Source organism: Ixodes scapularis, unplaced genomic scaffold (genome assembly GCF_016920785.2).
Source record: "Ixodes scapularis isolate PalLabHiFi unplaced genomic scaffold, ASM1692078v2 PGA_scaffold10__122_contigs__length_95168666, whole genome shotgun sequence".
Taxonomy (NCBI): Eukaryota; Metazoa; Arthropoda; class Arachnida; order Ixodida; family Ixodidae; genus Ixodes; species Ixodes scapularis.
The window spans coordinates 11,585,214-11,594,758 of NW_024609836.1; the positions used below are offsets into that span (position 1 = coordinate 11,585,214).

General features: G+C 48.3%; 1 non-coding gene and 1 pseudogene across 1 annotated transcript; both read right to left on the reverse strand.

Annotated features, from left to right (window-relative positions):
* Positions 1-2,593: 2,593 nt before the first annotated feature.
* Trnas-cga lies at positions 2,594-2,675 on the reverse strand. The gene has a single exon. It is a non-coding gene; the product is annotated as a tRNA-Ser (tRNA).
* A 3,554-nt stretch (positions 2,676-6,229) lies between these two features.
* On the reverse strand, positions 6,230-7,517 carry LOC115322882 (annotated as a pseudogene).
* Positions 7,518-9,545: the final 2,028 nt, after the last annotated feature.

The following is a 9,545-nucleotide window of genomic DNA, read 5'->3' on the forward strand; positions in this document are numbered from 1 at the left end:
AGCCGACTATTGGGCGACATTTCCCCGCGACAAAGGCGCCGAGTCTATGAGCCCGAGCTATGCCGTTTTCAGCAATCTGCATGTTAGCTTCCCGATGGAGCACCCCCGTACTTTCTCTTGGGATAGGGCCCATGTCTCATGGAGTGTCAATGACTCCATGGAATATTAAGTTGTCCCGTCTCGACCTGTCCTCCATTTCATTTACTCGGGCGCGTAGGAGCTTATTTTCTTTCTTTATGTCATTGGCGATCACCTGTGCTACACGCAGTTCATTCTGCCACTCGTCGGACATTAAGGCCTTGCTTTCAACCACTGTTAGTCCAGAGTTTACTTCAACGAGTTGTTTTTCAATCGATTGTTGGTTGCTTTTTATCTCGTTAACGGATGCCATTAGACTATTCTGGACCTCCTCAAACTTAAAGGTACGAGCATTCACTTCATGAAGAAGCTTCATCATTTCGTCAAGCTGCTTGGCTTGGCTCTTAGTCTTCAGTCCCGGGTTAGACTCAATGTCCCCGCTCAAAAGCAGAATCAAAGAAACAATGCATATACGCAGTCGGAAACAGGAAGACAATGCTTCCGGGCGAGGCAGCACTACGAGACACAAATAGTCGCTTTTTACTTTCGAATAGTAATGACGACTACCCACCTGCAGTATGAAAACGACAGGATTAGACGACGTCCGCATAGTTGGAAAGCTGCCTCGCTCACTGACGAATTCCGCGCCAAGCAGGGGAGGGGGGGTGGCGGTTCGTGGATGGATGAATGGATGGTAATGGCGATACCCTTTTTAACGGGCGGCAGCTTGCGCCACCTAGCCTAACATTTCGTCATCCCTTCTATTTTCAAATGTGTATAAATTTTGTTCTAACACAACCCTACCCCCCCCCCCCTCCTCTTTTAAAGCGTTTCCAATGCTTATTTTTTTTATCTGTATTTTACCCCTCCCTAGATCTTTTCCACCAATCTTCCAATCTCCTCTTAGTTACCGCAATTTTTCCTCTATCCATTCGTCCATTCATGTCCACAAATCCCAGTGCCCCCTCCAAATCTATAGTCATCCCCACCACGAGGGTGGGACGAAGCCCCGTGCACCCTAAAATTACATGATCTATAGTTTCCCTTTTGCGCTTGCATATGTCGCATAAACTGTATTTCCTGGAATTCAGCCCTATACGTTTTCGTTCTTAGCACCCCCGTTCTAGCCTCAAACTCAAACAGCAATGAGCTCCCCAATGAATTATCATACAACTGTTCCTTTTTTATTCCTTGTTTTTGTGCCCTGTATATTGCTAAAGCTGATTGCCCCTGCGTTCTCTCTTCCCACAATTCCTCTCAGTTTCCTTTACTCCCTTTTCTACCGATATGCTCTCATTTGCCCCATCTCGTTCAATGTATTTAAATCTCAGCTTGCGGCTTCGGTTTGTCCACTTAGTGTTTAGGCTTTTCATATATAGATACTTGTACACTTTCGCTGCCCACCGTGTCTTTGTTCAAATTTTAATTTACTGATCGCTTCTCTACTCTCGAAAGATGCCCAACCGATATCCCCCTGTACTCCCTCATTTGGTGTCTTCCCATGTGCCCCCAATGCCAACCTACCCACACTCCTTTGCTGTATCTCTAAGCCTGCCTGGATTCCTAACCTCATACACAATAACGCATTCCCAAATGACAGTCCTGGCACCATGACTCCCTTCCATACACCCCTAACGACTTACGAATATTATAGTTCCAGATTGCCCTGTGTTTTATAATTGCTGAATCTCGTTTCCCCTTTTTTATTACATCTTCATGTTCTTTTAGATACTTTCTTCCCTCACTTAACCATAATCCCAGATATTTGTACTTTTCTACGTGTTCTATCGCTGTGTTCTGTATCCCCAAAGGTTCCCCCTTCTCTTCACTGAAAACTAGTGAATTTTAGTTCAAAATTGTCACCTTCCCTGCTGCAGAACCTAATCAGTTCCTGCATTGTCTCACGACTTTCTGATACGAGTACAATGTTGTCTGCATACATTAACCCTGGCAATACTTGATTTACTTTATGTCCTTCCTCCATGTAATTCAGGTCAAAATCTAGGTTGCACTGCTCTAATCTTTTTTTCCATCTCACTAAGGTATATCATAAAGAGCAGGGGAGACAATGGGCAACCCTGTCTAAGTCCTCTTTTTATTGTTGCTGGTCTTGTAGTTTCGGCTTCCCATTTTAGAACCACCCTATTCTCCGTATAAACCTGTTCTAGGAACTTAACCATAGTTCCCCCTAGCCCATACACCTTCAGTTGGTCCCAGAGATTTTACTGATTCACATTGTCATATGCCCTTTGATTTCCAAAAATGCCACCCATAATGGCCTTTGACTTGTCATTGCTATCTCTATGCACTGAGTGATTACGAATAAGTCATTATCTAGTCGTCTATTCATCCTGAAAGCGTTTTGAAGCTCCCCCAGTATCTGCTTTCTCTCTGCTCATTCTTCCATTCTTCTTTTAGGGGCGAAGCTCCTTAGGGTCTAGCCTTGCCCGGCGTCTGTGCTGTGCTCACATCAATTGCCATCCCATCTGTCTTCTTAAAAAAAATAAAAAATTTGCACAGTGGACAGGATTCGAACCTGTGCGGGGAGACCCCAATGGATTTCGAGTCCATCGCCTTAACCACTCGGCCACGACTGCCACTTTTTTTTTCATTTCTTTATTGCAGGAGGAATGCAAAAACGGTCATGTCACTTTAAAAAAAAAATACTCTGCAAGACTTATTGCAGGGTACATTAAAATCCTCGCATTTCGAGGAGCGGTTTACAAATTTCTAGCCACTCGGGTTTCGTTTTACGGTTTGAAAAAACACTTTCCACTTGCTTAACAAGGCTGAAAAAATAATGATGCACTCCTTTCACACTAGGGTCGGCATGACGGACCGCCATGCGCGACCTCCAAATACTGCACAAACCCAACAACATAATCATATCAAAAGATATGCCATCATCGTTACTCACATTCAAGAAACGTATAACTGATTGGCTAATGCACAGTTGTTTCTTCAACGTGCGCTGGAGCACATCCCAAAAAAATACCGCATCCCAGCAAAAGATGAAAACGTGCTCGATGGTCTCAGGTTTCTTACATAAAATGCAGTCTACCGACCACGGAACATCAATACCGTTTCCTTGAAGCCACACCTTAACGGGCAGTGTATTGGAATGCAGTTTAAAAAAGAACGTTTTAACGGAAGGGGGAACGCACATATTCTTCACTCGCTTGAGCACATCTTGGCCCCCGCTACAGACTACAGTTCTATACAACGGGTTTGGAAACAAACTTATCAATAAATCGCGTGTAAGTGTTTTCTTGCTAACAGCAGACAAATACTCAAAAGAAAAACGAGCAGACAAAAATAACACTGCGTCTACCACCTCCTTTTGATATCCCACTAATCTCTTAAGTTCGCCGCCATGGGACGAAACGAGAAAAGATGGCAAATGAGGAGACAATTTGGTTTGTATAAACGTACGTATGAAAGGATGCTCTTGGTCTCGTAGAAAAAAGAATCGGGACACAATCTGTTTGCAAAACAAATGCGAGAGACCGAGACCACCGTGACGAATCCGATGGAAAAGATTGTCTCTCCTTATCGGCTCCCACTTTGAATTCCAAGTAAACGTGGCAAAAACACCGTGAAATTTCTGCACATTCAAGCGAGCACAATGAATGGCCTGCATCACGTACCATAATTTTGCAATGAGAAAAATATTACATACTGTCGCTCTGGCAAATATGGACAGCTCACGCTGCTTCCAACAGGAAGCGCGTCTGTCCAGGTCGGCGGCGACTCCCGACCAATAGGATTTGCTTTGCCTGTAACATTTTAGTGGCACACCGAGGTAAGTGCACGGCACACGGTCCCAACACACCCCTTCAAACACCGAAGGGGTTGTGGCCCACTCTCCGTGCCAAAACCCACGGCACTTGCTCAAATTTATGGCTGCCCCTGTAGCCTTATAGAAGTCTCTTGCCAACTTCACAGCCGCGCTAATACTTAGCTTATCGCTACAAAAAACCGCGACATCATCTGCATAGCTCATGGCTTTTATCTCCTAATTTTCCATCCGAAATCCGTGACATTGATTACTGTTCTGAACACTTAAACAAAAAAGTGCCAAATATAGGTTAAACAATAACGGCGACAAGGGACATCCTTGTCTTGCGGATGTTCGCACACGTATCGGTTCAGTCAATTCCCTGTTCACAATGAGCCTAGTGGTACACTCTTGGTACGCCATTTTAACCCCGTCCAAAATACGCTCGCCCACATTCACGTGCTTTAAAACATCAAAAAGGACATCGTGCTTAACACGATCGAAAGCCTTATCTAGGTCCAGTTGAAGCATGGCAACTTGGCCCATGCCATCGTCACATGCCTCCAAAACAGTTCGGGCAACGTGCACATTCGTCAAAATAGATCGACCCTGTATTCCACAGGTCTGATGATCTCCAATGAGCTGGCAGGCAACACTCTGGAACCTCCTCGCAAGGATTTTAGCAAAAATCTTGTAATCTACATTACACAGAGTTATCGGGCGGAAACCAGTGACTTGACGTAGTTTCGCAACGTCATCGCTTTTGGGAATTAACACAAAAAGACGGCGGCAGTATTTTCCTTTCGCATGCTTTACAAATCACTTCTAAAAAAAGCGGAGCGATTACGCTTTTGTATTTCTTATAAAATTCGGCGCATAGCCCGTCCGGTCCTGGCGTTTTCAAGCTCGGCAAATCGTCTATTGCTCTCTCGACCTCTTGAAGAGTGATCGGCTCTGTGAGGTTTTCCTTCTCCTCTTCCGTTAGTTGCGGCAGGGACTCTAGAAGTTTTCCACACATAGGGTCCTGCCTTCCTTTAACTTGGGTTTCAAAAACTCGCCTATAGTGTGCGACAAAAGCCTGCTCAATACTACTTGGGCTGGTGTTAATCACTCCGTTGTACTCGATTTCGCCAATTTCGTTGCGAAGCGCGAACTTTTTTTCATCCGCTAAAGACCGTTTAGTAGGCTGTTCTCCCATCAAGTACTTCTCTGATCGAGCCCGAACAATGGCTCCGCGGTAACGCTCTTGATGAAAAAGCGCCAGGCGTTGCTTAACCGTTTCCAAATCTTTAAGAGCTGTGCCGGGTCGCTCACACTCAGCTCTTGACAGAGCTTGCAAATCTTCGATTAAGCCACGTTCGTCGCAACGTGCCTCGTACGCTAAAATGGACGACCTTTCGATAGCGAGCATCTTCACTTCCTGTTTGATGAGCTCCCATGTCTCGAATATATCGTCCATTGCGGTTTTAAAAAACGTTTTGAAGACGTTATCTACTGCTGCAAGAAAACTTTCATCGTCAAGCAGTTTTGTGTTAAGCTTCCACAGCTTCCAGTTAAACTTGGCCTTCGGCGGCGCTTTTTCGCCGATCGTTGTCGAAATCATGCAATGATCCGAAAAAAACACTGGTGTGACGCGATACTTTCTTAACATCGCTGCCGCGGAGGCCGATACGTATACTCTATCGAGGCGCGCATGAGACGACGCTTGGAAATGGGTGAAACGAATCTCGCTCGTTTCATTCGTCACCGTTCCGGCGTCAACCAAGTCAAAGTCTTCAACCAGTTCGCTTAAAACTTGCGCACTCTTGTCACTACTCCGCCTCAGGGGCGTTCTGTCTGCTGCCCTTACAACGCAGTTAAAATCGCCCAACAACACAATCGTTTTATCACAATCTAGAAAACGGCGCAAGCCAATAAAAAAGGAAACACGGTCTTTAACCGTACTAGGCGCATACACACAAACAATTCGCCACTGAAAAGACGCCAAAGAAAAATCGCACATGATGAACCGCCCTTCCGTGTCGGTGGTTACAGCTAACTCCGACAAGGGCAGAGACTTTTTAAGAAAAAGAAAACATCCGGCAGAAAAACCAACCGCGTGGGTGACACAAACTTCGTACGACTGCAGAAAAGGCCTAAGCGCACTAGCAACCTGTTCCTCCTCAGCCATTTTAGTCTCTTGCACCGCTAAGAAATCGGGTTTCTCTTTAAGCAGCAAACGCTGCAATTGGTATTGTTTTTTCCTGGCGCTCAAACCTCGAACATTTAGCGATGCGACCGTTATTGCTGGTTGGAACGTACAAATCATGTGTTTTGCTGTAGCACTTGCCTTGGCATTCGGACGTCAGTCTTTGTAACCAGGCGTTAGCCGCCTTACTTGCTGTTGAGTCGCCTCCGGTCATCTGGGGTCAAGGTGGGCGTGGGCTGGAAACGCCCCCCCTTTTTCCTCTCCATCCAAGGGTTGGGCCTGGGTGTCATGCCCGGCGTCGATGGAGGGTTCTCGTCGAGACCACGCTTGATGGACTCGGTGGCTTCGTCCATAGTTTCGTGACCTTCGGAAGGCGCCTTCTCGAAAGTCGGGGGGGAGGCCTCGCGCGGGGCTACGGTCTTCTCCATTGGCGTCGCCATGGGAGGGGGTGCCGCGCTGCCTGGTTCAGGAAAGCCACCAGCCACCGCCTTCTTGTCCTTTACAGGCGAGACTTGAGTCGAGCCGTCCGCTCCAACAGGATGACTGCAGGGCTCACCAGACGGTGGAGCTTCGTCTTGTTGTCCCTGTGCGGAACGCTCAGCCTCGTCGACATCCATGGTCAGGGGCGAAAGGTCTTCCGCCGCCGCTCCACCAGTTACTCGGGCGTAGGTCTTTACGCACTCCTCTTTCTCGTGGCCGAAACGTGAGCACACCGAGCACTTAGGCACGCGGCAGTCGCGCCTGATGTGCCCGGCACGCTTACAGCGCAGGCAGACCGGCGCCCTCCCTGGGATTACGATAAGGACGTTCGCCCCCTGAAGCCGCAGCTGATGAGGCATTCCGTCGGGCGTGACGCCGCTCTTCAGCGTCGTGCGCGCCACCCGGGTAGTCAACTCGATGCCCTCGAATCCCTCGACGCGCCATTTCTCACGTGCGACTTCTATAACCTTGCCGTAGGGTTCCAAAAACTTGCTCACCGCGTCGTCGGTCACATGATACGGGACTCAATGGAGGCGTAGACGAACTTCTGTGCTGCTGGGGTCGATGACAACACACCTCAGGTCCTTCACCTTCAACTCTTTGCAGTCGATGAGCCGCTTCTTGGCTTCCGGCGTTCGCAGCGTGGCTAACCAGACATGGTTCATCTGGAAAGCACCGAGCGCCACAATCTCGGACAGGACGGCGCACCGCTTCAATTCTTGCCGGAAATCTTCAATACGATAGGGGCGGCCTCTCAGATCGCAGTGCAAAAGTACTGAATCTAAAATAGTTGCACCCATTGGGATGGGAGGCAACACCACCTTGTAGTCGTCGGCAGACGATGACGCAGCAAAAGTACCGCGGCCAACTGGGGCCGTTGTCGCAGCTCCGTTGGAGCCAGCCATCCTGCGACCGTTCTCAGCGAGTGCCAGAAGCAGAATCACGCTGCATGTAGCCACTCAGGAAAGGGCGCTGCGGTCAAATGGGTATATAATCGCGTTAAACTTCGTATGCATTGGCTCAACGTTTATAGACAAGAGGGCGCTGTGGTCAAATGCTCAAATGCGTATATAACCACGTTTCACTCCACACATTCCCTTTCTGACATGGATGAAAACGAACGAAAAGCTCGGCATGTTGCGGCTCAGCGTCTACGCAGACAGCAAGCTGCTCCGGAGACCAGGGCACGAGAAGCTGCTGCAAAGCGTCAAAAACGCCAGGCGGACCCGGAGTTGAGAGCTCGGGAAGCGGCGGAAAAGCAAAATCAGCACCATCAGCAGTACCTATGAACAAAATCAGTATCATCAGCACCACCAGAGCTTCGTCCCAATCAACATCACTTTTTTACCATTTGCATATCTAGTCTGTATATTACTGAAGTTACTGTGATTGGTCGGTAAGACTTGATACTGTCTTTGTCTCCCTTGCCCTTATATAATAATCTCATCCTGCTCAACTTCCAGTCACTGAGTACCTCCCCTCCCATAAGTATCTGGTCAATCACCTGCCTTAGTTCAATAGACGATTTGCAATTTTCTCAAGCGCCCCGGCCCGCGCGCGACGAATTGTGGGAGAGATTGTCCCTCGCCTGGCCGCTCTGCCTTGAGATTGTATTGCCTTGTCGCTTGCCTCCTCTTAATCCTATGCTTTTCAATTCCATTACCTATTTTATTTATTCCAGTGTCTTTTTTATTGCTTCTAAGTGTTCATATTCTCTTCTGTGCGCGATATTTATTGTATATATATATAGTATTTGTGTCTTTATTTCACCTTTTTCGACGGGAGTGCCCACGGACAACACGCCGCTTCGCGCGTCGTTCCCCGGGTGAGTACTACCTTTGCTACCGATTCTTATCGCGCTTTTAGCTGTTCATTTTGGTTTACTTGACCCGCGCGCAGTCGAGAGAAGCCGTTTATGAACACCCGTGCAGATGTCATAGGGGTAGGCAGAGCTCTGAATCAACAATCGCGACGCAAGAGCCGAGTGCGCTGTGATTTGGCCGCCCGCGCTCGCTCAGTTGACTCGCACTGTAGCGTATGTCTTCGAGTGCCGCTTAACTTGACCAACATGTTAAGTTTTCTGCGTTTTCCTCCCCTGCACCCACTCCCTGTTTTTAGATATACAAAACCCAGGATTGTGTCTAAACCCCCAATATTGCCTTTGATCCAAACATGTTCCCTGCAGTCCTCTCGCTCCCTTTCCCATTCCTGACCCTTCCCTAAAACCCCTAATCCGCCCCCCTTGCGTTCCCCATTGGCCCGGTTGCATCCCACCTAATGATATCCCGGTATATATGGTGGTTCTTCCGAATCCCTCGGATGTGTTTCTGCTAATCCATACACTGCCAAGTTTTCACTTTCTAATTGATCCTCGATCTCCTCCCACTTTATTCTGTTCCTTCCCCCCTGCATATTTATGAAAGCTATGTTAAGTAGCTTCTTTCTCCCTGTTTCTGCGTGGCTTCCTCCCACCCTCCCTGGGCACCTCCCCGGAATCCACATCGCTGCTCTCCTCTACCCCTTTGCTTTCCGGTGTCCCTATGATGTGCCCACACTGTCTCCCCTCTCAAACAGGCCTTTCGCCTCGCTCCTGACAGGATTCCTCTTCTTGAGAGCTTTGGGGCCTCCTAAAAAAGCCACCGCCTTCCCTGCTATCCGCCACCCAATGGCCCTCCTCACGTAGGGACTGAAATGGATAGCGCTCCTTTCAAAAGCCTGGTCTCTGTTGTTGCGCACCTCCCAATTCATGTCAATCACCCTGAAACCCATCTCCCTTCCCAGTCTCCAGATGTCCTGGTTTGCGGCTATCACGGCTCTCTCAATGCATGCCCTGCCCCTTCACCTCTGGCACTTTGCAGACATGGATCTTTACGTTGTCCGATGTCGCCCTCCCTTTCTCCGCAACTGCTTCCCCGCCCCTCCCTCATTCACTCGTAGTACATCGTTCAGTCCCAAAGCTATCATCACAAGGTTTTGGCCTTCTTTTGTCCCCCATAATTTCTCTTTCACCCCCTCAATAAC